Below are 26,281 nucleotides of genomic sequence, written 5' to 3'. Positions count from 1 at the left end.
ACCACCACTTAATAATCAAGCACTTGTTCATAATCAAGGTGTTAATAATGCCCAACCCCCCAAGGTTCTTGGGCCTGCAGATGTGATCCCATTTCACCAATCTGTACTTATGTTTGTTATCAGCAGCATTCCAGTAAAAGGCACTCGTGTGCTTGTGAAACCCAGCATCGGTGCCGTTAGAGAGAAGGTAGAACCTAAACTCGGGCATGGGCAGCCCGGCCCGACGACCCGGCCCGAGCCCGGCCCGAAAAACCCGGGCCTGGACGGGACGGGCTCGGGCTTTGTTTTGCAGCCCGAAAGATAGTTCGGGCTGGGCTCGGGCTTCAATTTTTCTGTATTTTGGGTCGGGCTTTCGGGCTTCGGGCCGGGCTTGCACGTGCGCGTACTAAAAAACAACATTCGGGCCAGGCTTTCAGGCTTCGGGCTTGATTTCGGGCTAGGCTCGGGCTTGAAAACAGGGAGTATTTCGGGCTTCGGGCCGGGCTCGGGCTTGAGAAATGAAGGTTGGGCTTTTACAAGCCAGGCCGGAACCCGGCTTGGCCCGACGTTTGCCCGGGTTTAGTAGAACCCCATCAAGAACATGGGGAGGGAGGACAGACATGCATTAATTAGGGCAATCTTGCCGGCTTGAGTATTGTATCTGCCCCTACAAGGCATGACACAGTTGCCCACTTTGGCAACCGCAGGAGCAAAGTCTTTAGCCAAAAGTTTGTCAGAAGAGATAGGTAGCCCGGGATATTAAGAGGGAAGGAGCCAAGAGAATAGTTTAGTAACTGAGAGATGCGCAGTGCCTCTGCATCCGAAACCCCAGTGACGAACACTTCACTCTTTGTAAAATTAATCTTAAGCCCCGACAAGGCCTCGAAGCAGAGCAGTAGGAAGTTAAGGTGGGAGATGAAGGCATCATTTAATTCGACCATAATGATGGTGTCATACGCGTATTGGAGGTGATTGATTCCCTCCGGAATGAGGTGGGAGCTGACCGGGGAGATGTGCCCAGCCGCAACAGCTCTAGATAAGATATTGGAGAGTGCATCCGCAACAAAGTTAAACAAGATAGGGGAGGCTGGGTCACCCTGCCTGAGGCCTCTGGAGTTACGGAAGAAATTTCTCACCCTACCATTCACTGACACCACAGTGTGTCCACCCGATACCAACAGGATGACCCTCTAGACAAAGGCTCCTTCAAAGCCTTTTGCCAAAAGGACCTACCGTAAAAAATTCCAACTAACCGAGTCATAAGCTTTCTCAAAATCCAACTTAAGGATGACAGTCTTGCTGCCTTTCTTATGAATGTCATGGATAATTTAATGGAGACATAGAACCCCGTCCAGGATGAATCACCCTTTAACAAAGGCAGACTGGTAGGGGGAGAGTGTATGGTGCGCAATCGGAGAAAGACGAGAAGCAAAGCCTTTGGCAGGGAACTTCGCAAAGTTGTTAATAAGGATTGAGAGATCAGGTCCACTCCCTTGACTTTTGGGATGAGGGTGATGGCAACATAATTAAGATTGAAGATATCAACCGTACCCAAACAAAATCCTTGAATCACAGCATAAACCAGAGCACGCAGCTGGGGCCAGAATTTCCTAAAGAAGGGAATGAAAAAGCCATTCGGCCTAGAAGCCGAATTAACGTTGGCCTTGTTGATAGAGAACAAGGTCTCCTCCTCAGGAAGGGGGAGAATTAAGGCTTCATTTTCCTCAACAGAGACCTTATCGCCATCATTCTAGAAGGAAGGGGCAATCGTAAATCCAGAGTCTGGTTTGGCCGACAGGAAGGAGGAGAAGAATTCCACAACGTGGGCCATGATGAGGGTCTGGTCCGTGGTCCAAACCCATTGATAAGAAGGCTATCAATCATGCAGCATCTACGTCTCCCATTAGCAATGGCAAAGAAATAAGCAGTAGGGGAATCCCCCTTTAATATCCAGCTAACAGTGCCTCTTTATCGCCAATAAATTTCAGACTAATGGTGCAACTGCACCAGGGTCTCCTCAAGAGAAAATCGCAACGCTCATTCTAGGTCCGTGAGGCCCGACCCATCAGCGGCCGCATCCAGAGAATTGATTTGACCCATCAGGATGGCCTTATCCCTACGCTCCTCGGCCGCACGGTTGTGGTCCCAACCACGAAGAAACTTGCGGAGAGAATAGGAGCAATGATGCCAGTCATCCATTGGCCCAAAAGAACGTCTCTCCACGGAGAGCAAGGCCGAGATTTTGGAAGGAAGCAAGTCGCAGAAGCCATCTATCAGCAACCAAGACGCATCAAATTGGAAACGGGGAGGGTTAGTAGGATTTTGGAGCCCAGCATCAAGGATGAGAGGAGCATGGTTGGAGCCCACAGTGGGCTTAGCTTTGAGCATATCAAGAGGGAACAGAGTATCCCAGTTTGGACAAATGAAGACACGATCAAGGACTGAATGAATTGAGGAGATTCGGTGATTCGTCCAAGTGAGTCGAGAGCCCACCCTAGGGATCTCACAAAGAGCATAGTGACTAATGAAATTGTTAAATGCGCCAGCCAGGGGCCAAGAGAAGTTGGAAGTATTCTTATCTGCCGGCAAATGGAGCAAATTAAAGTCCCCACCAACCAGGAGGGGAATAGAGCACGACTCTATTTTGGAAGTGATCTCATCAAGGAAAAGGGGAGAGAGAGAATGATCAGCCAGACCATAAACTCCCTTGGCCTCCCAAAGAACATTCAAGTGACGGTGGTGCACAACAATGCTAGCCCAAAAAATACCGTGGTCAAAAGCCATGAAGTCAAAGACGCCCTGTTTTGAGCCTGGATGCCACCAGAATGGCCAGAAGAGGGAAGATAGTTCCAATCAAATCTGTCAACTCCGGCAACGACACAGAGTTCATTGGGAGAGAAAGAACTTTTAGAAGTCTCAACTAAGCCTATTAGGTAAATATTGTCTCCCCTAACCACGTCTTTGAGTTGATCTCGGCGCCCCCGAGTGCCGAAACCCCTAACATTCCAAAACAGAGCTCCCATTTAAATGATAGATTTTTGGCGCGGAGGCTCAACCTGCAGGGGGCCGCACAGGATTTAGAACATTTGGACGCACCCTTTCTGACTGGAAACGGAGGCGCCTGTTCATACCAACCTCCGCAGGCCCTCCTTCAGCCACTACCGAAGGAGTGGGCGGGGGCGTAGCAAGCTCCTTAGCTTTGGCGATGGCGGCTTGGGCCACCTAATTAGCCCTAACCAGAGCAAGAATGGCAGAAGGGGACCCAACACCACAATCAAAGGAAATACCGACATCCGAGAGCACCTTCATCAAATGATCACCCCGAGTAGGAAGGAAGCACCAATGTAACTGGGGATAAAGGAGAAGCAACATTAACGAGCGGGGTAGGGGGTAGGTACCTGAAGCAGGAAGGTCACGAGCCGCCGCCCGACGCGCCACCTTGTCAGTCGCCCGCTCCCCGCTGTCACGGACCCGACCACTCTTGCAAGAACTAGAAGACGAGGACTGGATAGGCGTGACGCAAGCCACCAGAGGAGGCGATGACGGGGCAAAGGCATCACCCATGTCGGCATCTAGACGATGACAGAGCCCTGTCGTCGACTGCTTGGTGCCCGTCAACGCCCTGCTCCGAGCCGAGAACTTCCGAACCGACGACTTCCTCTTGGGAGCGGTACCACGAGAGCCCCGAGGGGGGGGGGGAGATCCTCGATTCCTAAAGCAAAGGAGAGCTGGGGTGGATCGGCAGGTTGGAGCAGACACCCGAGGCCGGCGTCGCCACCGGGATAGAAGCATTCGTGGCCACCGCCGCCGTCTCCTTCGCTCCAGTCGCATCCTTCTGAGCCCCATCCCGCGGGGCATTCTCCTTGAAAATCTCACAAGATTCGGATCCCATGCCATCCCATTCCGAGTGCGTGAAGTGAGGATTAGAGCCCCCGCTCGGATTGGGCGCTCCATCTCCATCCGCCCATGATGATCAGATGGATAAGGCCTAGGCGGAGGGGGAGGAGGAGCAGCTTGGGGATTCATCGCACCCTCGACGCGAACGCGCATACGGAATCCATCAGCCGAAGGGAAGACGTCAGCGGCTCCACGGACACAAAGGGGATCAACACAGTAAACTCTGAGATGGACGGGACCAATGACTTGAAGGGAGTCAGGATCAACCATAATGGGTTTGCCAATCAACACACCAAATGCCATCAAGAACTCAGATGAGTGCAAGGCTGTAGGAACGTCATTGACCAGGACCCACACATCAGAGAGCAAGGGAATAGATTTGGAGCCAGTGGACGCGGCCTTGACGGAGACCACCAGTTGGTTAAGAGGGAGTGTGAAACTAGTACACAAGGAGATCATCTTAAGGCTACCTTTGGAAGGAAAAACGGCCACGAATTCAAAGTCAGAAAGCTGTCAGACCTGCCAGTCCCATCCACTGTCGTCCCACAGTCTGAGTTCATCAAGAAGAGTCTGGGAGAGATCTTGTATTCTTTGATAGTGATGATTGGACAAGGCAGGGGCAACAACCACATGAGGAATCTCATTATCAAGAGAGAAGAAGGAGCAGCCAGGAAGACCAAGACCATAGTGCACAAAAGAAGCAGGTTTGCAGCGGTTTTAGCAGTCCATGGTGAGGTGCCCCTCCTACCTGCAGATGAGGCAGAAAGGTGGATTAAAGCATGGGACTGGAAGTGACCTGGCTGATGGCAGGTGAAACAGGTGAGGTTGGGATTGGAGTTGGAAGGTTGGCTAGAGGAAGGACTAGCGGGTAGGGAAGGAGGAGGAGGGAGGATCCCATCCCCCTGACCAGCCGAAGAAGAGCCAGGACCAGAAGGGGGGGGGGGCGACGACCAAAGGAGCCAGATCCAGGGCCACCGCGTGGCAACGACTGACCACCAAACCCCGAGGAGGACCCTGGTGCACATTCGGCGCCACGGACCGGAGCTAGCGGCCCGCGAAGGGAGGAGGAGGGGGATGGGGAGCATGGCCAGAGCCCAGGGCCCCGCCTGTCGCCGTCGCGGCCTCCCACGGATCCCTGCTGGAACCGCCAAATCTGGGCGCCTCCGAGCCAGAAGCCGCCACCGAGGCCGCCGTAGAGCGGGCCCGCTTGTCGCGCTGAAGCCACTTGGGCCCGGCCGCCCAGGCCTCACGCTCATGAGCCACCTGCTTGCACGCCGTCTGGCCCACCTCGAGCTTGGACCGAAGCGCTGCCTCAAGCTCCAGATCCGCGGCCCCGTCCACCAAACCCTCGCGCCGCTGAAGACCCACAAGTATAAGGGATCTATCGTAATCCTTTCGATAAGTAAGAGTGTCAAACCCAATGAGGAGCAGAAGGAAATGACAAGCGGTTTTCAGTAAGGTATTCTGTGCAAGCACTGAAATTATCGGTAACAGATAGTTTTGGGATAAGCTAATTTGTAACGGGTAATAAGTAACAAAAGTAAACAAGGTGCAGCAAGATGCCCTAATCCTTTTTGTAGCAAAAGACAAGCCCGGACAAACTGTTATATGAAGGAAAGCGCTCCCGAGGACACATGGGAATTATCGTCAAGCTAGTTTTCATCTTGCTCATATGATTTGCGTTCGTTACTTTGATAATTTGATATGTGGGTGGACCGGTGCTTGGGTACTGCCCTTGCTTGGACAAGCATCCCACTTATGATTAACCCCCCTCGCAAGCATCCGCAACTACGAAAGAAGAATTAAGGTAAACCTAACCATAGCATGAAACACATGGATCCAAATCAGCCCCTTACAAAGCAGCGCATAAACTAGGGTTTAAGCTTCTGTCACTCTAGCAACCCCATCATCTATTTATTACTTCTCAATGCCTTCCTCTAGGCCCAAACAATGGTAAAGTATCATGTAGTCAACGTTCACATAACACCACTAGAGGAGAGACAACATACATCTCATCAAAATATCGAAGGAATACCAAATTCACATGACTACTTATAACAAGACTTCTCCCATGTTCTCAGGAACAAATGTAACTACTCACAAATCATATTCATGTTCATAATCAGAGGGGTATTAATATGCATAAAGGATATGAACATATGATCTTCCACCTAATAAACCAACTAGCATCAACTACAAGGAGTAATCAACACTACTAGCAACCCACAGGTACCAATCTAAGGTTTTGAGACAAAGATCGGATATAAGAGATGAACTAGGGTTTGAGAGGAGATGGTGCTGGTGAAGATGTTGATGGAGATTGACCCCCTCCCGATGAGAGGATCGATGGTGATGATGATAGTGACGATTTCCCCCTCCCGGAGGGATGTTTCCCCGGCAGAACAGCTCCGCTGGAGCCCTAGATTGGTTCCGCCAAGGTTCCGTCTCGAGACGGCGGCGCTTCGTCGTGAAAGCTTCCTTCTGATTTTTTCCAGGGCAAAAGACACCTTATACCAGAAGATGGGCATCGGGGGGCTTCTATGTGGCCCACAAGGCAGGGGCGCGCCCAAGGGGTAGGGCGCGCCCCCCACCCTCGTGCACAGTCGGTGGCCCCCCTCTAGTGCTTTCTTCACCCAATATTTTAAATATATTCCAAAACTGACTTTTATGGAGTTTCATGACTTTTGGAGTTGTGCAGAATAAGTCTCTAATATTTTCTCCTTTTCCAGCCCGGAATCCCAGATGCCGGCATTCTCCCTCATCATGTAAACCTTGTAAAATAAGAGAGAAAAGGCATAAGTATTGTGACATAATGTGTAGTAACGACCCATAATGCAATAAGTATTGATATAAAAGCTGATGCAAAATGGACGTATCAACTCCCCCAAGCTTAGACCTCGCTTGTCCTCAAGCGAAAGCCGATATCAAAGAATATGTCCACATGTTTAGAGATAGAGCTGTCGATAAAATAAAATATGGACATGAGGGCATCATGATCATTCTTAGAACAGCAACATATATATTGTCATATGTTTTCTTATGCTAAAGTAACAATCTATTCACAATGTAAAGTATGAATCAGAAACTTCATTGAAAACTAGCAAACTATAATCTCAGTCATTGAAGCAATTGCAATTTATCATAACATCAGAAAGAGTCAATATAAGAGCTTTTCAGCAAGTCCACATACTAAACTATCATTTAATCTTTCACAATTGCTAACACTCACGCAATACTTATGGGTATGAAGTTTTAATCGGACACAGAGAAAGATAGGGGCTTATAGTTTCGCCTCCCAACCTTTTACCTCAAGGGTAACGTCAACAATAATGCTTTATGATCACCATGACTCTTGTATAAGGCAGGATCTTTCCAACACATAGTGCTTGCCAAAGGATAAAGTATAAAAAGGGAAAGGTGAAGATCACCATGACTCTTGTATAAGGTAGAAGGCAAAAATAAAAGATAGGCCCTTCGCAGAGGGAATCAGAGGTTGTCATGTGCTTTTATGGATGGATGCACAAAATCTTAATGCAAAAGAACCTCACTTTATATTGCCACTTGTGATAGGGACCTTTATTATGCAGTCCGTCGCTTTTATTTCTTCCATATCACAAGCTCGTATAAAGCTTATTTTCCCCACACTAATAGATCATACATATTTAGAGAGAAATTTTTATTGCTTGCAACAATGACAACTTACTTGAAGGATCTTACTCAGTCTATAGGTAGATATGGTGGACTCTCATGGCAAAACTGGGTTTAAGGATGTTCGGAAGCACAAGTAGCATCTCTACTTGGTGCAAAGAATTTGGCTAGCATGAGGGGGAAAGGCAAGCTTAGCATGTTGGATGATGTATGACAATATAATTTATTCGGATATAAGAAAACATAACCCATTACGTTGTATTCCTTGTCCAACATCAACTTTTTAGCATGTCATATTTTAATGAGTGCTCACAATCATAAAAGATGTCCAAGATAGTATATTTATATGTGAAAACCTCTCTTTCTTTATTACTTCCTATTAATTGCAACGATGACCAAAACTATGTTTGTCAACTCTCAACAACTTTTATTCATCATACTCTTTATATGTGAAGTCATTACTCTCCATAAGATCAATATGATCTTTTTGTTTCTTTTTATTCTTTCTTTTATTCCCTCAAGATCATAGCAAGATAGCAAAGCCCTCGAATCAAAACTAATCTTTATTATATATAGCTCACGGACTCGATTACATAGATAGGGATCAACACAAAAACTCAAAGCTAGATCATACTAAACTTTATTCTACTAGATCGAGATATAACCAAAAGGTTCGAACTAAGAAAAACGGTAAAGATAGAAGTGTGATGGTTATACGATACTGGGGCACCTCCCCCAAGCTTGGCAGTTGCCAAGGGGAGTGCCCATTCCCATGTGTTTATGTCTCTTTCCTCGGAGGTGGTGATGATGGAGTTGTTGATGACGGGGTGTCACACATCGAGCATAGGAGATCCTCCAGCTTGCGGATAATGCCCTTGAGTGCGGTGATATGCTCTTGCAACAAAATATTTTCATGTGTGAGATACTTATTTTGTATGTGAGCAAGCTCAATCGTCTTGAAAGCTTCAATCTCAGTTGGGGTGAGATGATTGTAGTAAGGTGGAGAGAAGCCTCTTTCTTCTACTATTGGGACTTGCTCCTTTGCGACCTCCTTGATCTTGTCACCTTCCTTGATTTCCTCGATTTCTTCTCACTTCGCCTGTATCTTCATTAGCCAAGCATCTTCGCCCACATTGTTGGCGGAGGGGGACGACATATTGCTCTAATCTACAGCAAAAGACAACTCAAAACAAGAAATAGAGGATTTCGTCGTGGTACGGTGGTCAAAATCTTCGGGATATTATATAATGAATTTTTACCGACTGAAGAAGTATCGTGCAAGAAAACGGAGTCCGGAGGGCACACGAGGTGCCCACGAGGCAGGGGGCGCCTAGGGGGTAGGGCGCGCACTCCACCTTCGTGGATGCCTCGTGTCCTTTCCGGACTACTTCTTATTTTCCTGTTTTTCTAAATATTCCAAAATAGAGAAAAATTTCTATTAGAACTGTTTTGGAGTCGGTTTACTTACCGTACCACATACGTATTCCTTTTCGGAGTCTGAAACGTTATGGAAAGTGTCCCTTATGTACTCCTCCGGGGTTACGGTGTCAATAATATTGGTTTCAACATTTATGGGATTACCTGAGATATAATGCTTGATTCTTTGACCGTTCACCACCTTCGGATTCGTGCCTTCAAATTTGTTGATTTTTATGGCACCGGAACGACGGACCTCCTCAATAACATAAGGACCTTCCCATGTAGAGAGAAGTTTACCTGCAAAAAATCTTAAACGAGAGTTGTATAGCAAAACATAATCACCTACATTAAGCTCACGCTTTTGTATCCTTTTGTCATGCGATCTTTTAACTTTTTCTTTAAACAGTTTGGCATTCTCATAGGCCTGGGTTCTCCATTCTCAAGTGAACTAATGTCAAATAGTCTCTTCTCACCGGCAAGTTTGAAATCATAATTGAGCTCTTTAATGGCCCAATATGCCTTATGTTCTAATTCGAGAGGTAAGTGACATGCTTTTCCATAAACCATTTTATATGGAGACATACCCATAGGATTTTTGTATGCGGTTCTATAGGCACATAATGCATCATCAAGCTTCTTGGACCAATTCTTTCTAGATCTATTAACAGTCTTTTGCAAAATTAATTTAAGCTCTCTATTACTTAGTTCTACTTCACCACTAGACTGTGGATGGTACGGAGATGCAATTCTATGATTAACATCATACTTAGCAAGAATTTTACGAAAAGCACCATGAATAAAATGTGAACCACCATCAATCATTAAGTATCTAGGGACTCCAAACCTTGAAAAAATAACTTCCTTAAGCATCTTAATAGAAGTGTTATGATCAACACTACTAGTTGGAATAGCTTCTACCCACTTAGTAACGTAATCAACAACAACTAAAATATGTGTATACCCATTAGAGGAAGGAAAAGGTCCCATATAATCAAAGCCCCAAACATCAAATGGTTAAATAACAAGTGAATAGTTCGTAGGAATTTCTTGACGCCTGCTAATATTACCAATTCTTTGACATTCATCACAAGATAAGACAAACTTACGGGCATCTTTGAAGAGAGTAGGCCAATAAAAACCGGATTGCAATACCTTATGTGCAGTTCTATCTCTAGCGTGGTGTCCTCCATATGCCTCGGAGTGACACTTACGTAGGATCTGTTCCTGTTCATGCTCAGGTACACAACATCTAATAGCACCATCTACTCCTTCTTTATAAAGGTGCGGGTCATCCCAAAAGTAATGTCTTAAATCATAGAAAAACTTTTTCTTTTGCTGATATGTGAAACTAGGTGGTATAAATTTAGCAACAATGTAATTAGCATAATCAGCATACCATGGAGCAGTATGAGAAGCATTTACGACAGCTAATTGTTCATCAGGAAAGCTATCATCAATAGGTAGTGGGTCATCAAGAACATTCTCTAACCTAGACAAGTTGTCTGCAATGGGGTTCTCAACTCACTTTCTATCAATAATATGCAAATCAAATTCTTGTAGCAAGAGAACCCATCTAATAAGTCTAGGCTTAACATCTTTCTTTTCCATAAGGTATTTAATAGCAGCATGATGAGTGTGTACAGTTACTTTGGAATCAACAATATAAGGTCTGAACTTATCACAAGCAAATACAACAGCTAAAAATTCTTTTTCAGTAGTAGCATAATTTCTCTAGGCACTATCTAGAGTTTTACTAGCATATTGAATAACATTTAATTTGTTATAAACTCTTTGTCCTAGAACAGCACCTACACCATAATCACTAGCATCACACATGATTTCTAAATTCCAATCAGGTGGCTGGACAATAGGTGCAGAAATCAAGGCTTTCTTAAGTATTTCAAATGCTTCTACACAATCATCATCAAAAACAAAAGGAACATCTTTTTGTAAGAGATTAGTCAGCGGCCTAGAAATTTTAGAGAAGTCTTTAATGAACCTCCTATAAAAACCGACATGACCAAGGAAACTTCTTATACCTTTGATGTCCTTGGGACACGATGATACGTCTCCAACGTATCTATAAATTTTGATTGTTCCATGCTATTATATTACCCATTTTGATGTTTATGGGCTTTACTTTACACATTTATATCATTTTTGGGGACTAACCTACTAACCGGAGGCCCAACCCGTATTGCTGTTTTTTGCCTATTTCAGTATTTCGAAGAAAAGGAATATCAAACGGAGTCCAAACGGAATGAAACCTTCGGGGGCGTGATTTTTGGAACGAACATGATCCAGAGGACTTGGAGTGCAAGTCAAGAAGCAGTCGAGGTGGCCACGAGGGTGGAGGGCGAGCCCACCCCTATAAGGCGTGTCCCCCTATCTCGTGGGCCCCTCGGGCAGCCACCGACCTACTTCTTCCTCCTATATATACCCACGTACCCCGAGAACATCCAGGGAGCCAATGAGAAACTATTTCCACCATCGTAACCTTCTGTATCTGTGAGATCCCATCTTGGAGCCTTCGCCGGTGCTCCGCCGCAGGGGGAATCGACCACAGAGGGCTTCTACATCAACACCATAGCCCCTCCGATGAGTTGTGAGTAGTTTACCACAGACCTTCGGGTCCATAGTTATTAGCTAGATGGCTTCTTCTCTCTTTTCGGATCTCAATACCATGTTCTCCTCGATCTTCTTGGAGATCTATTCGATGTAACTCTTTTTGCGGTGTGTTTGTCGAGATCCAATGAATTTTGGGTTTATGATCAAGTTTATCTATGAGAAATATTTGAATCTCCTCTGAATTCTTTTATGTGTGATTAAGTTATCTTTGCAAGTCTCTTCGAATTATCAGTTTGGTTTGGCCTACTAGATTGATCTTTCTTGCAATGGGAGAAGTGCTTAGATTTGGGTTCAATCTTGCGCTGTCCTTTCCCAGTGACAGCAGGGGCAGCAAGGCATGTATTGTATTATTGCCATTGAGGATAAAAAGATGGGGTTTATATCATATTGCATGAGTTTATCCCTCTACATCATGTCATCTTTCTTAATGCGTTACTCTGTTCTTATGAACTTTATACTCTAGATGCATGCTGGATAGCGGTCGATATGTGGAGTAATAGTAGTAGACGCAGGCAGGAGTTGGTCTACTTGTCACGGACGTGATGCCTATATACATGATCATGCCTAGATAATCTCATAATTATTCGCTTTTCTATCAATTGCTCGATAATAATTTGTTCACCCACCGTAATACTTATGCTATCTTGAGAGAAGCCACTAGTGAAACCTATGGCCCCCGGGTCTATATTTGATCATATAAGCTTTCAATCTACTTTTATTTGCATCTTTACTTTTCCAATCTATATTATAAAATACCAAAAATATATTTATCTTATCATACTATCTCTATCAGATCTCACTTTCGCAAGTGGCTGTGAAGGGATTGACAACCCCTTTATTGCGTTGGTTGCGAGTTCTTTGTTTGTTTATGTAGGTGCGTGGGACTTTTGAGGAGCCTCCTACTAAATTGATACCTTGGTTCTCAAAAACCGAGGGAAATACTTATGCTACTATTGCTGCATCACCCTTTCCTCTTCAAGGAAAACCAACGCAAGCTCAAGACGTAGCAAGAAGGATTTCTGGTGCCGTTGCCGGGGAAGGTCTTCGCTCAAGTCAATACATACCAAGTACCCATCACAAACTCATCTCCCTTGCATTTACATTATTTGCCATTTGCCTCTCATTTTCCTCTCCCCCACCTCACCCTTGCCATTTTATTCGCCTCCTCTTTCCCAATCTCCTCTCTTTCGCTTGTCTTTTATTTGCTTGTTGTCATGGCTAGTCCTCCTATCCTCGTTATTACTCCCGAACATGAAATTCTTAATTTTCAGCAAAGGGAGGGAGAAAATTTAAAAGATGCTTGGCATAGAATTTGCAATGCTCAAAATAAATCTACTAGGAAGCTTTCTACTTCCGTTCTTCTTCGCAATTTTTATGTAGGCATTACTCCTTGGAATAGATGCATTCTTGATACCATTACCGGAGGGGATTTCTTGAGTAGCCATACGTTTGACGCTTATAATGCTATGTTAGATCTGTTTGGCCCACTACCTCTTTTGGTTAATGGAACTGTTTTAACTTTAGAACATGTGATGCAAAGGCTTGAAATTATTGAAAATAAAGTTGCCACTGTTGAGCTGATTGAAAATTTGGATAAAAAGATTCATAATCAAATTACCCAATATGGATCTAGGGATGGAGTTACTTTGATTTTTTTAAAGAGAAAGAACCTATAGTTAATGAAAGAATAGATCTAGATTCTACGAGAATCGGTAAACTTGAGGATATCATTACCAACTTAGGGTCGGCATTTTCTTCCGTGAAAAACACTCCAAATCCTCCTACAAAAACTGCCAAATTTATTTATGTTCCTAAAAATAAGGGTGAATCTTCTAGTAAGGGAAATGCGGATCTGAAATCAATAAGTGTTCATCCCAATTGTCTCTCTATCATTAAGGAACCTTTTGCTACAAATGAATTTCTTGAATTCTTGCCTAAGGGTTTAATCATTGCTAAAAGGGGAGAAATCCCTAAACACTATAAGTGCTCTATTAAGGAATTGAGTGCCAAATATGGCACTACTTAGATCTATCCTCACTTTTATGCCTAGCTAGGGGCGTTAAACGATAGCGCTAGTTGGCAGGCAACCCAATTTTATTTGTGTTTTTGTTGTTGTTTCTGTTTAGTAATAGATGTTGCATCTAGCTTCTGTTTAGATGTGTTTTTATGTTTTAATTAGTGTTTGTGCCAAGTAGAACCTATACGATAACCTATGGTGATAGTTAATTTGATTCTGCTAAAAAACAGAAACTTTGTGCGCACGAAATTAGTTTTGTTAAATCACAGAAACGTGATTTTCTGTTTATTCTTTTTGCTGTAGATCAATAGACAAATTGCCCAGGACTTCCTATTTTGGTAGGAATTTTAGATATCCATAAGTATTCGTGGGTTCCAGATTGCTACACACTGTTCTGTTTTTGACAGATTCTGTTTTTCATGTGTTGTTTGCTTATTTTGATGCATCTATGGCTAGTATTAAGTGGTATCAACCATAGAGATCTTGGAATACAGTAGGTTTAACACCAATATAAATAAATAATGAGTTCATTACAGTACCTTATGTGGTGTTTTTGCCTTCTTTCACTAACGAAGCTTATGAGATTTCCTGTTGAGTTTTGTGTTGTGAAGTTTTCAAGTTTTGGGTAAAGACTTGATGGACTATGGAATAAGGAGTGGCAAAAGCCTAAGCTTGGGGATGCCCATGGCACCCCAAGATATTCAAGAATAGCCAAAAGCCTAAGCTTGGGGATGCCTGTCGGTGTCAAAACCGGCGGATCTCGGGTAGGGGGTCCCGATCTGTGCGTCAAGGCTGATGGTAACAGGAAACAAGGGACACAGATATTTACCCAGGTTCGGGCCCTCTCGATGGAGGTAAAACCCTACTTCCTGCTTGATTAATATTGATGATAAGGGTAGTACAAGAGTAGATCTACCACGAGATCGTAGAGGCTAAACCCTAGGAGCTAGCCTATGATGGTATGATTGTAATTGTGATCGGCCTTCTAAGGACCAACCTCTCTGGTTTATATAGACACCGGAGAGGTATAGGGTTTACATGGAGTCGGTTACAAGAAAGGAAACACAATATACGGATTGCCAAGCTTGCCTTCCACGCAAAGGAGAGTCCCATCCGGACACGGGCCGAAGTCTTGAGTCTTGTATCTTCACGCCTCAATAGTCTGGACGTTGTACATAGTCCGGCTGTCCGGATACCCCCTAATCTAGGACTCCCTTAGTAGCCCCTGAACCAGACTTCAATAACGATGAGTCCGGCGTGTAGTATTGTCTTCGGCATTGCAAGGCAGGTTCCTTCTCCGAATACTCCAAAGTAGTCATCGAACACGTAGACCGTGTCCGGATTTGCAAGATGATCTTCACATGGTATAGATCTGATTTGCTGGCAATCTTCGTGCGTCATGCCCTTGCAACGTGGCTTGGTCCAATGCGAACCGACGTTTCTTACCCCACAACGACTCGTGCTACGAGGCGGTTTTATTGGCACATCCCGTCGAGGCAGAGATCGTGTTCCTCTTATTACGGGATTTTCCATCAATGTGAGCGCGTGTGACCCCTCGACGGTTGTTGGTATAACCCTGTGTGTTTTTAGATAAGCCTCAAACGGTCACACCGGGGACTCTTGATATTCACCTTCTTTATAAAGGGGCCAAGGCCTACGCCTCCTTTTCACCTTCATCGCGCCTTCTCGCACCTCGAGTTCCAACACCCAAGACCTAAGCTCCACCCCTCCGGAATCATCCAATATGTCCGAATCTGACCCTCAAGGCCGGTGGGTGGCCTCCTCGATTGAAGAGAAGGACATTGCAAAGCTTAGGAGGTCGGATACCTGACCGCCAATATCCAGCATAGGCTTCCTGCTCCAGGGCAGGTCATCCCTATGCAGGAGCCCAATGAGCGTGTCATTTTCGTCCCACACTTCCTCCGCGGTTTGGGTTTCACCCTCGATCCCTTCGTGAGGGGTCTCATGTTCTATTATGTGTTGGATTTTCATGACTTGGCTCCAGATGCTATCCTCCATATCTCGTCGTTTATTATTGTGTGCGAGGCTTTTCTCCACATCACACCACACTTCGGCTTATGGCTCAAGACCTTTAATGTGAAGTCGAAGATGATTTGAGGGGCGACATGCGGAGTGCGGAGGTGCGGTAATAAGCAGAAACGCCGACGCCCCATGGCCAGAGGGTTCTTTCCCAGAAGTATCCGATGTATGGCAGCGGAGGTGGTTTTATGTCACGGCTCCCAGAGGCACAAAGTGGGTGGCTGCCCCCGCGTTTTGCTCGGGCCCTCTGTCGTAGTTGGCATTTTGGACAGACATAGGACGGAATTGGGGTCCCGCTGGTGATATACCAATACTGCAGAATCGCATCCGGGAGCTTCTTGCGAGGGACATTAATCTTGTCAGCATAATGCAAGTGATGTTAATCCGGCAGACGCTGCCGTGCCAACGCCGACCTCTCCGGATGTGGGAGTTCAATCCGGAGGGTCCGCGGACCGTCAAGCACTTCTTCGGCTTGAAGCTCGAAGAGATGTGCAAATTATTCTTCGGACGGAAAGTAATGTGTCCGGACACCACCGAGGATGCGGGCCTAAGCTATAATCGCCTAGATACCCAAGTAAGTAGCCTTGATACCGGACACCCTGTTTTGTATTTATCATCAATGTTTGTTCTGACAATCATCCCGTCCAGGAATGGCTCAGCAAGGCGGAGAGAATTAGGTGTCCGGCACCGCTTCCCGAAGGCTCGCCCACCCCTACCATGGCCAAGATGCTTGACCGAGTACTCAGCAGAATGCCCTCGGGGAAAGACAAGGGGAGGGATGAAGAATCTGAACCCCACACGCTACACATCCGAACTAGGGGAATTGTTACCTCCCCCAAGGAGGATAGTCGGGGAGGGGAGGCTAAAGCCTCCTCCCCGCGCAGGAAGAAGAGGGCCGCCTCCGAAGACTTGGAGACGGAGACGCCTGAACCAGGGAAGAAGGTGTCACTAAGGGGCAATGCTGCGACGGGCATCCTCACCGCGTTATGCCCACCAACGGGCCAACCCTCCACCGACCCGTAAGTCAATCATTAACTTGAAGGTACTGTATTTCTCCTGGGTCAATAACCAGGATTCAACTTTTTGCAGTCCGGCTAGCAGATCTTCTCAACAGGGATCGTCTTCGGGGGACCTTCCTCCGGAGATGATGGAGAGCGAGACCCCACCCGCCTCTCCGATTCTTGAAGCGGGCGACACCAAGGTGTCGTCACGGAGGAGTCCGGATCTACCGAGGTCGGAGGCCAATACGTCAGTCGCCCTGAGTCCGGACGTACTAACGGGCTTACTTGAGCGAGCTGCGCTCTCGGAGGAGCACCGCTCATTAATGAGTGCGGTGCTCAAGAAGATTTCATCCACTACAAGCGGTTTGAATGAAGCATTTACAAGCCTTCTCAGGGGCTTTGAGGTATGTAATGAAGAATACACCATATAGATAGTAGCCCCTGAGACTCTGGTTGCCCGCGCTAGGCGATAGACGGGGGATCATCAATCAATAATTGGTGTTGTAAATATGTGCTGGTACCTGTGGGTCCGGCCGCCGGCCCGTCCGTTGAAGTTGCCGAACTGACGAGGCAAATTGGGTCGATTGATGCCGATATCACTCTGATGAATGAGCGGCTAGATACATCACAAGGTATGTGCCCTGTCTCCCATTGTATAGGAAAATATTAAGGTGGCACATATTAATGTAACATGTTCGGACTGCAGATGGTGCTGCTGCCGTGGAGGCCCTAAGGGCGGAACTTGCTCTAGCCAAGGAACAAGCTCGGGTGAACAATGCGGCTGCCCTAAAGGCGGCCGAGGAATTGAGAGCCGAACAGGCTGCTCATCGCCGAAGCGAGGAAAAGATAGTCGAAATGGCTATCGGGTTAAAAAATGCCGCTGTCCGGTATGAGCTCCTGAAAAAGGAGTGTCGGTGTCAAAACCGGCGGATCTCGGGTAGGGGGTCCCAAGCAGTGTGTCTTAGGATCAATGGTAACATGAGGCAAGGGACACAATGTTTACCCAGGTTCGGGCCCTCTCGATGGAGGTAAAACCCTACTCCTGCTTGATTAATATTGATGATATGGGTAGTACAAGAGTAGATCTACCACAAGATCGGAGTGGCTAAACCCTAGAAGCTAGCCTATGGTATGATTGTTGTATATGTCTCTCGACTAGCTTGGCCCCGGTTTATATAATGCACCAGAGGCCTAGGATAACAAGAGTCATAGCCGAATACGCCGGTGGAGGAGGAGTCCTTGTCTTGATCGCCAAGTCTTGTGGATTCTTCATTGTATGCGGCAGCTGTCCGGACTGGCCCATGAGTATACAGCCATGGGGGTCCTCGGCCCAATCCAACTGATCGGGAGACGACGCGTTGAGTACCCCCTAGTCCAGGACACCGTCAGTAGCCCCCTGAACCGGTCTTCAAGTTAGGGACGCTCCTCCATTCTTCCGAACTGTTCTTCATCTTCGGTTGCCGGTCTTGAAAACTGGTTCAACAAATCTTCTCATCTTCTATCTTGAGGATCGCCGAAATGTATTCGACGAGTTTACACGTCGGGTATCCGAGGAGCCCCTTTAAGTTTCCGGCCTTTATCAATGCCTTGTTATTTTTATGCCACACTTCGGGTTTGAAGTTGTTCCCGGGCGGCAGCGTCCTCTTGCGTCCGAGCTCCAACGCCGGACCACATTCGAGGTATCTTTTGTAGCCGAGCACCAACGCCGGACCGCTTCCCAACTCTAACGCCGGAATGTATCCGAGCTCCAACGCCGGACTATGTATCCGGGCTCCAACGCGGGACTGTATCCGAGCTCCAACGCCAGACTATGTATCCGAGCTCCAACGCTGGACTATATCCGAGGTGTCGTAAATCACCTTGGTTCAAAGAATTTTGAAGGAGTTTAGCCGAGCTTAATGCCGGAAATGCCCTCTATGGAGCCAGCCACTAGTGCCCGAGCTTTATGCCGGACTACTTCCGAGGTGGTGCACCACCCCGAATGTGGGCCGATTTTTGTCAATATTTTTGATTGATGCAATTTATTCTCTGCCGAGATACATAGCCAGTAGCCCTCAAGGTGGGTATCGGTCTAAAACCCGAGATGCCCATGAAGGATGACATAAGACCGCTGATCCCCGTAGCCGTTGAGACTCAGGTTGATTTTCAAAATCGGTCTGAGGATCAAGTCCTAGCTCGGCAGAATACTTCGGGACACAACAAGCGGCGTGCTCAGTCCTCAAGACTCAGGTTGGGTGCGGACGATCAACCTGAGGATCAAAATCTCCTCGAAGACTGTATTACACTTAAAATTTTCTGCATTGGATAGGCAATGCAGTAGCCCCCGAGACACTGGTCGGGTGGCAACACCAGATCAGGGGATCGATGTGCCCCTTTAATATTTGTAAATAATAAGCCTGAAGCCCAGTAGCCCCCGAGCCTTAATGCGGGCACGGGAGCCGAATTAAGGATCGATATCCATAGTAAAATCACAAATTATGTGTAATGACTCTATGTATCCAAGTACTTTATGTCATTAATGCTCGGATCCGCATTGTACAAAACTTTGTTGACTGACCATCGGCTTCCACCTCCTCGGCCAATAGCCGAGGAGTGTTTGTCCTACTTTATAAAGCCTTTATGAGGGCAAAGATTTACAACAAACAAGGCAATCTGGCCATACGGTTTTATAAACAAAGGTACGCGGAGATACATGCTATATTACTGTTTAACAGAAGAAATGTCTTCCAAAGAAAATAGTCCCGCTATCGGTTCCTTTCTTTGGGTTGTCATGCTAAGCATGATCATGAAACCTCAGCTCCAATGTAAGAGCAAAATATCGAGGATTTAGTTTGGGAGGCCAGTTAATAGCCCCCGGTAGTGTTCGGTGACAGTCGAGGTCAAGCCGTAAACACTTCGACCATTGTTATGAATGGCCCGTCATTTAACGCCGTCATCGGATCGCCGACCAGTTTATGCTTATTGTGACAGTCAGTTTTCGGCTTTCTCCACTGAGGTGCTTAACCATGTGAGCTGGAAGCACAATCGCAGTGGTTCTCCCTTTGCACACCTAGCCGAACAAAGCGGAACATAGGAGGAAAGCGCAGGAGCCGGGCAACCCAACTATTGACCAAAGACACAATTCAAAACCGATGCATATATAGCAATATCCGAGAATGTTTGTGCCTAATCTCTAAAGGTGTCCTGCGTTGCACTGCGAGACTTGTGCTGAAAACACACAAATAGTTTAAAAGTGCCATGGGCTCGAAAAGCCAAAAAACTTATTCAAAAGGTTAATGTCCGAACTAGATCAAGTGTTCGGTGCCAATCCGAAAATTGGACTTTAGAAAAAAAGGTGCTTCTACCGTGCTTTAACATGACACATCCTATCTCAAAACTTCAAGCGGGTCAGCCTATGGCTTCAACCTCCTATATCGAAGGCGGAGTACTTCTTACTAGGCCAGTTTAGCAAACTAAACTCTAGCGGCTTTGAGAGAGAAATTAGGCTCCCCGGCTAGTGACCGCACACTTGTGTTGAAAAAAGGAGTGATAAATAATAATAAAAACTTTGCAACGACTAAGAAGAAAAACACTTATCATAAAAAGGCTCATATAAATTTAAGAGCCCCCAAGTGACTTGGGTAAAAGAATGATTGCATGTACCGAAGTACTTATATCATATCTATGTTCAACCGAACTTTAAACGCGTCTTAACCGACCGTCGGCTTCTCCCTCTTCGATCAAGGACCAAAAAGTGTTATGTACTCCATCTGTCGAGAATATCGATGGTGTTTCCAATAACCAGGCAATCAGGCCATAAGGCTGTAACAGCGCGCTCAGGGAACTTATGCTATATTACTGCGAAGAGTAAGAAGCATCTTCGAAGAAAATAGTACCCCCACCGATACCTTTCTTCGGTGCTCATTGTTATTATGAGACTTGTGCAATAGATTTTTTGTACTCATGAGTTCCGTTGTGTGCCGACCATGATTGAAAACAATAAGAGCGCTAGCTTTCGGCTTCACCCAGTCTGAGGTCCGGCTCGGGTGACCCGATCATGACAATCGCAGAGGTGCTCCCTTTACTCCCTAGCCGAACAACCGGGAACGTAGGGGTAAGCACAGGAGCCAGGCAACCCAGCTTGCAAATCGCTTAAGTCAATATGGTGCATATTGTGGCGTAATACACGAACAAGGAACGAAGCCGTACAAGTATAACCATATGCAAGAGGAAAAAGCTTCATGAAGGAACCCCCCAAGTAAATGGGGTATTTGAATTTGCGCGTCACAAACAAGTTTGTACAAGAAAATTTTTACAAGCAATTTTTTTCCAAAAGGGTATAATGCTTGGCCGAGCCGAACACAAGTTAAAAATTTAAAACTTTGAGCGTGAAGACAACTTAGCTGGTTAACGTGTTCGATATTGATGACGTGGTCCGAGCTTGATGCGGGACAAGGTTCCATCCTCGAGCCGGTCCCGAGGTGGCGGAGCAAAGAGCTCGGCACTCCGAAGTGGTTCCATAGCACGGTCAATGCAGGACGGCAGGGTGATGCCGAAGTCCCCGGCATGGGGTAATGAAGTGTTGACGAAGCCCCCCGTCCAGCCGAGGTGACGCCAAATGATATAGTCCGGCTGGATCATTTTCCCGTGCACAAAAAATAGTGCAAACCGGAGATAATAGTAATAATAATAAAGATAAAAAAATCATTGCATAACAAATAATTTATGCAAAGTGAGTAATAAAAGAAATATGGCCTGGCGCCAAAGTCAATGTCGATGCAGGGCGGCGGCGTGATGCGGTAAAGACATGGCAAGGCCTGAATTCACATGTCGGTTCGAGTTCCGGATGCAGCGTTCGCCAGACTATGTACGGAAACTAACCGAACCACCCTACGACCATCGTTAATGCGGCCACCATTTGATAGACCTGCGCACATATGACGGACAAACCAGAGTAATAATTCATTGGGGAAAATGAATCCTAACAAGCAAAAAATACTAGGATTAATAGCACCTGGCTTATTTGTTGTAGCAATCCGAAGAAAGGTGATTCCCGAAATTGGGACTCGATCCGCACACCTATCGCCTGATGGGCGATGAAGCAATGGCATGGCGATGCTGGCAAAGGTTGGCTCGCCGAGGCAAAGCCCTTGGTCCAGCTAACGTGACGGAGCTGGTCGGCTAGCGACGCCGAAGTGTCCGGAGTAGGTTGATGAAGAGATGGCGAAGCCCCCGGTCCAGCCGAGATTTCGAAGTAGGTCGGCGTGATGGACACCAGCTTGAAGAAGCAATAGTGCGGCCCTGCTGATGCAGGTCATGACGTGGTCGATGCCGGCTTGATGAAGCGACCGTGCGGCGATGCCGATATGCCCGCTCCGTGTAATCCGTGGGGCGGTGATGTTGGTGACGATTTATCCTTCGCGATGCCGAACTATTGTTTGGCTAGCCGAGATGATGATCCGAAGAAATTGTGCTCGGCTCAACAAAGCGACGACGTGTCTAACGCAGGTCGGCCGCCGTGGAGTGATGTTGTCGGGCTGGTTTGACACCGACGCGACGGTGAAGTCCGTATTGCAAGAATACTTTTAATACTACTGGGATGTGTTTGAGAATAAAACACAACACCCCATACGAAAACTTCCTTCAAAAGGGATGTCCGAGATCCCGTTCATAAAGAAGATGAATTCGGGCCGGATTCGTTCTCGCGCAGAAAACAGATCCAAAAAGTGATGCACTAATCGGAAGTTTCCCGGAGTTTGGACGGTCGGATCAAGCTGAATTTTTGGCAGGTGGTAGATACGGGAATTCCGCAGCAAATCAACGGTTGGATCCTCCAAAGGACATCCGAGCTAGATGCTGGATACCACGCCCTGAACTCGTCCGGATTCTCGTCCAGATTCAACAGGGCTCCGGTATATCGGAGATTTCCAGAGATTCCTCCATCGGAACTCGACGAAATTTTTGCAGGGTTGTTGTAGACTTATTTCTGCATAATTCCACTGAAGTAATCGTTTATGCGACACTCGAGGAGGCGGTGACAGCGGATACAAGTTTGCTGTCCAGAAAAACAGCACGGTCGCCTGAGGGCAATGTTGACATTGAGCCCCCGAGCTCCATGGATGACTCCTCCATGATCTTGATAGAGATCGGAGTTGGTGTTGATGAAGGCCTTCATCCAAACATGACGATCGGAGGTAGGGCGCAGTCCTCGGTCAAACCAAGGTGACCAGTCAAGCTGGTGACGAAAAAGCCGACGTCGCAGTTGACCTGCAGTCGAGCCATTGATCCTTTCGCCGATCACACATCAAAACTCTCAATGAAATCACCAATGTCGGTGTCAAAACCGACGGATCTCGGGTAGGGGGTCTCAAGCAGTGCGTCTTAGGATCAATGGTAACAGGAGGCAAGGGACACAATGTTTACCCAGGTTCAGGCCCTCTCGATGGAGGTAAAACCCTACTCCTGCTTGATTAATATTGATGATATGGGTAGTACAAGAGTAGATCTACCACGAGATCGGAGTGGCTAAACCCTAGAAGCTAGCCTATGGTATGATTGTTGTATATGTCTATCGACTAGCCTGGTCCCGGTTTATATAATGCACCAGAGGCCTAGGATAACAAGAGTCCTAGCCGAATACGCCGGTGGAGGAGGAGTCCTTGTCTTGATCGCCAAGTCTTGTGGATTCTTCATTGTATGCGGCAGCTGTCCGGACTGGCCCATGAGTATACGGCCATGGGGGTCCTTGGCCCAATCCAACTGATCGGGAGACGACGCGTTGAGGATAAATCGGCTGAACAGAGCAAGGCACTTAATGCCACCAAGGAAATACGGACCGAGCTCAGGGGTGCGCGGGAGGAGATTCAACATGCCGGTAAAATCGTGGCTAGGGGCTCCTATTTGCTGCAGACGAAGTTCTGCGATCCGAAGTACGCTCCCCTGGATGGACGCTGGAGTTCGGCGGATGTATACGCGGACCTGGCGAAGAGTACAGCTGATGCTGTGGAGTTCTTCAAAGATCAGGGTGAGAAGGAAGTAGAGAAGCTTTTCTGGTCGCAGTTCAATGCTCCCACTCGCCCGCTGCCATTGAGTGACAAGATGGCTGCTGTAGTGGAGCTTCACAGGCTGTCCGGGCTTGCAATGCGGTCTGTAATAGACCATCTTTGGCCGAAGGGGCCTAAGCAGGACAATTACTTTGGTTTCGTGCAACAGTTCCTTGGGGCCGTGCCTCGGATCGATGCCATGAGGAGGTCGGCATGCATAAAGGGTGCGCGGATGGCCCTTGCCCACGTTAAAGCGTATTGGACGGATATGGATGCCACTATTATAGCGTCTCAGGATCCGGTGGGGGCCAATATTCGGCCGGGCACTACTTGGCGCAGATCACAGAGGGTGCCCGCCTGATAGAGGCGCAGTGCCCGAAGAATCTCCTATTCGAGTGATGATTCGAACCATTGTAAAAACAATGTTTATTTTGATTATAAGGCTATATTTATAATGTTTGTCTGAAAATATGATTGTGTCCCCTGTGCGGCCGTTTATATATATATATATATATATATATATATATATATATATATGTGTGTGTGTGTGTGTGTGTGTGTGTGTGTGTGTGTGTGTGTGTGTGTGTGTGTGTGTGTGTGTGTGTGTGTGTGTGTGTGTGTAATCCGAAAGTTAGCAGTCGTTGGCTTCAGCCCCCACGCGTACAATGCGGGGGTGTTCGCGAAAAAATGTGCTTAATCACTCTTGCTCCAACGTCTTTGTCCATTAAGGAGGTGATCGCACGACGAACTAGGCAACCGGACTATATAGCTGTAACACTTTCGCTTAGCCGCGGGATTCTAAAGTGGGGCTACTATGTAGCCCCTAGTACCTTCGCGTGCATCCGAATACGGGTGTGTATGTACCTGGCCGGGAAATGGCCCTTCGTTAAGGTGGAGGAATTCTAAAGATTACATTGAGTCGTCGAGTGGTTGACCAGTCTCTCGCTATATCATGACAATCAATTTTCAGCTTTCTCTACTAAGGTGCTCATCCGGAATAACCAGGGCACAATCGCAGTAGTTCTCCTTTGGCCACCTTAGCCGATAATAACGGAATGTAAGGCGGCAAACCCAGGAGCCGGGCAAACCCAACATTTGACCAAAGACATGATTCGGAGCTGATGCATATAAGGCCAAACTCGTGACGCCGAACACTCCCGAAGGTATTTGTACTTTATAACAGATGATGAGCTCAAGAATGCCCATTCATTATAAACCCTATGTTTCCAGGTACGGGCGTTAATCTATTGTGGCGAAATGCCAAAAACGGTAGTATCCTCTGTGGGTATGGAACCCATGGGATGGTTAAACAACAAGAGGCAATAGAAAAGGTTTACACAGAGGCTTAATCTAAAAAGAAACCTGTTGCACGGGGCCCTGCTGCACGTCTGCGCCTTTGTCTCTGTTGTGCCGCATTCTGGAAGGGTATCGCGCGAACGTTGTCTGCGGGAAAGGGAAACTCATAGAAGAGTGCAACGTAAGTATGCGATGGATAGTAAAAATGTAAGATGTTGGCCTTCCAATAAGGTTGAGCCAAGAGTGGGGTTTTATTACGTGTTTATAGCCCCTGGTATCCGCTATGGGATTACATATACGGTGCCCTGGTTTGATATGGGCTGCCGGACTCGTCTAACCGTGTCTTTGGTCTTTAACGACTAGTTATATATTTTTTATGTTGGAGGTCGCTTATAGTCCGGCCGCTAGGGTCGTCACGTGTTCCTCTGCACGTGATGAGCGCTCTATTATTCTTCTAATGGTGATGACGCCACGTGGACCGGGCATCTTAAGTGTAAGGTAGCCATAGTGCGGCAATGCGTTGAAGCGGGCGAAGGCCGTTCTTCTGAGCACTGCGTGATAGTCGCTTTGGAAGGGTGCGATGATGAAGAGTCGTTCTTCGCTTCTGGAGTTGCCTGGAGAGCCGAATGTTACCTCCAGTATGACGGAGCCTCTGTTGTAGGCTTCAACGCCTGGTATCACCCCTTCAAAGGTGGTGTTAATCTTGCTGATTCTGGATGAGTCTATCCCCATCCTACGGACAGTGTCCTCATATAGTAAATTGAGACTGCTGCCGCCGTCCATGAGGACGTGGGTGAGGTGGTATCCGTCAATCATTGGGTCAAGCACCAAGGCATCTAATCCTTCACGCCGAATGCTAGTTCGGCCGTCCAGGTGATCGAAGGTGATCGAACAAGACATCCAGTAGTTACGTTTGGGTACGATGGGCTCTATGTCGCGCGCGTCTTTATGGGCGTGTTCGTGCCTTCCCAAGGATGTGCGAGTCGCGTGGATCATGTTCACTGTTTTAACCTCTGGCGGGAATTTTTTCTGCCCTCCTGTGTTCGGCTGGCGAGGTTCATCCTCGCCTTCACTTGGTGTTTCCCTTCCCTTGTGTTCGGCGTTTAGTTTGCCGGCCTGCTTGAAGACCAGCACTCTCTGTGCATGTGGTTCACAGGTTTGTCGGGGGTGCCATGAATTTGGCATAGTCTGTCCAGAACTCTGTTCAGACCGGACGGTCCCTCTTTACTGCCTTTAGATGTCTTATTTTGCTGGTTAGGTCGAGAGCCCATGAATCCGGCATTAACCGTTGTGTTATCCAGGCTTTCTTCCTTGTTTTGGCGTTTATTTTTATT

The 26,281-nt window shown here is 46.9% G+C and overlaps 1 pseudogene; it reads right to left on the bottom strand.

Moving 5' to 3' along the window:
- LOC123045625 (uncharacterized) overlaps positions 1–26,281 on the bottom strand; it is a 95,907-nt pseudogene that overhangs the window by 52,067 nt on the left and 17,559 nt on the right.

This window comes from Triticum aestivum, chromosome 2B (genome assembly GCF_018294505.1).
Source record: "Triticum aestivum cultivar Chinese Spring chromosome 2B, IWGSC CS RefSeq v2.1, whole genome shotgun sequence".
NCBI lineage: Eukaryota > Viridiplantae > Streptophyta > Magnoliopsida > Poales > Poaceae > Triticum > Triticum aestivum.
This window is presented reverse-complemented; position numbering and strand designations above follow the sequence as displayed.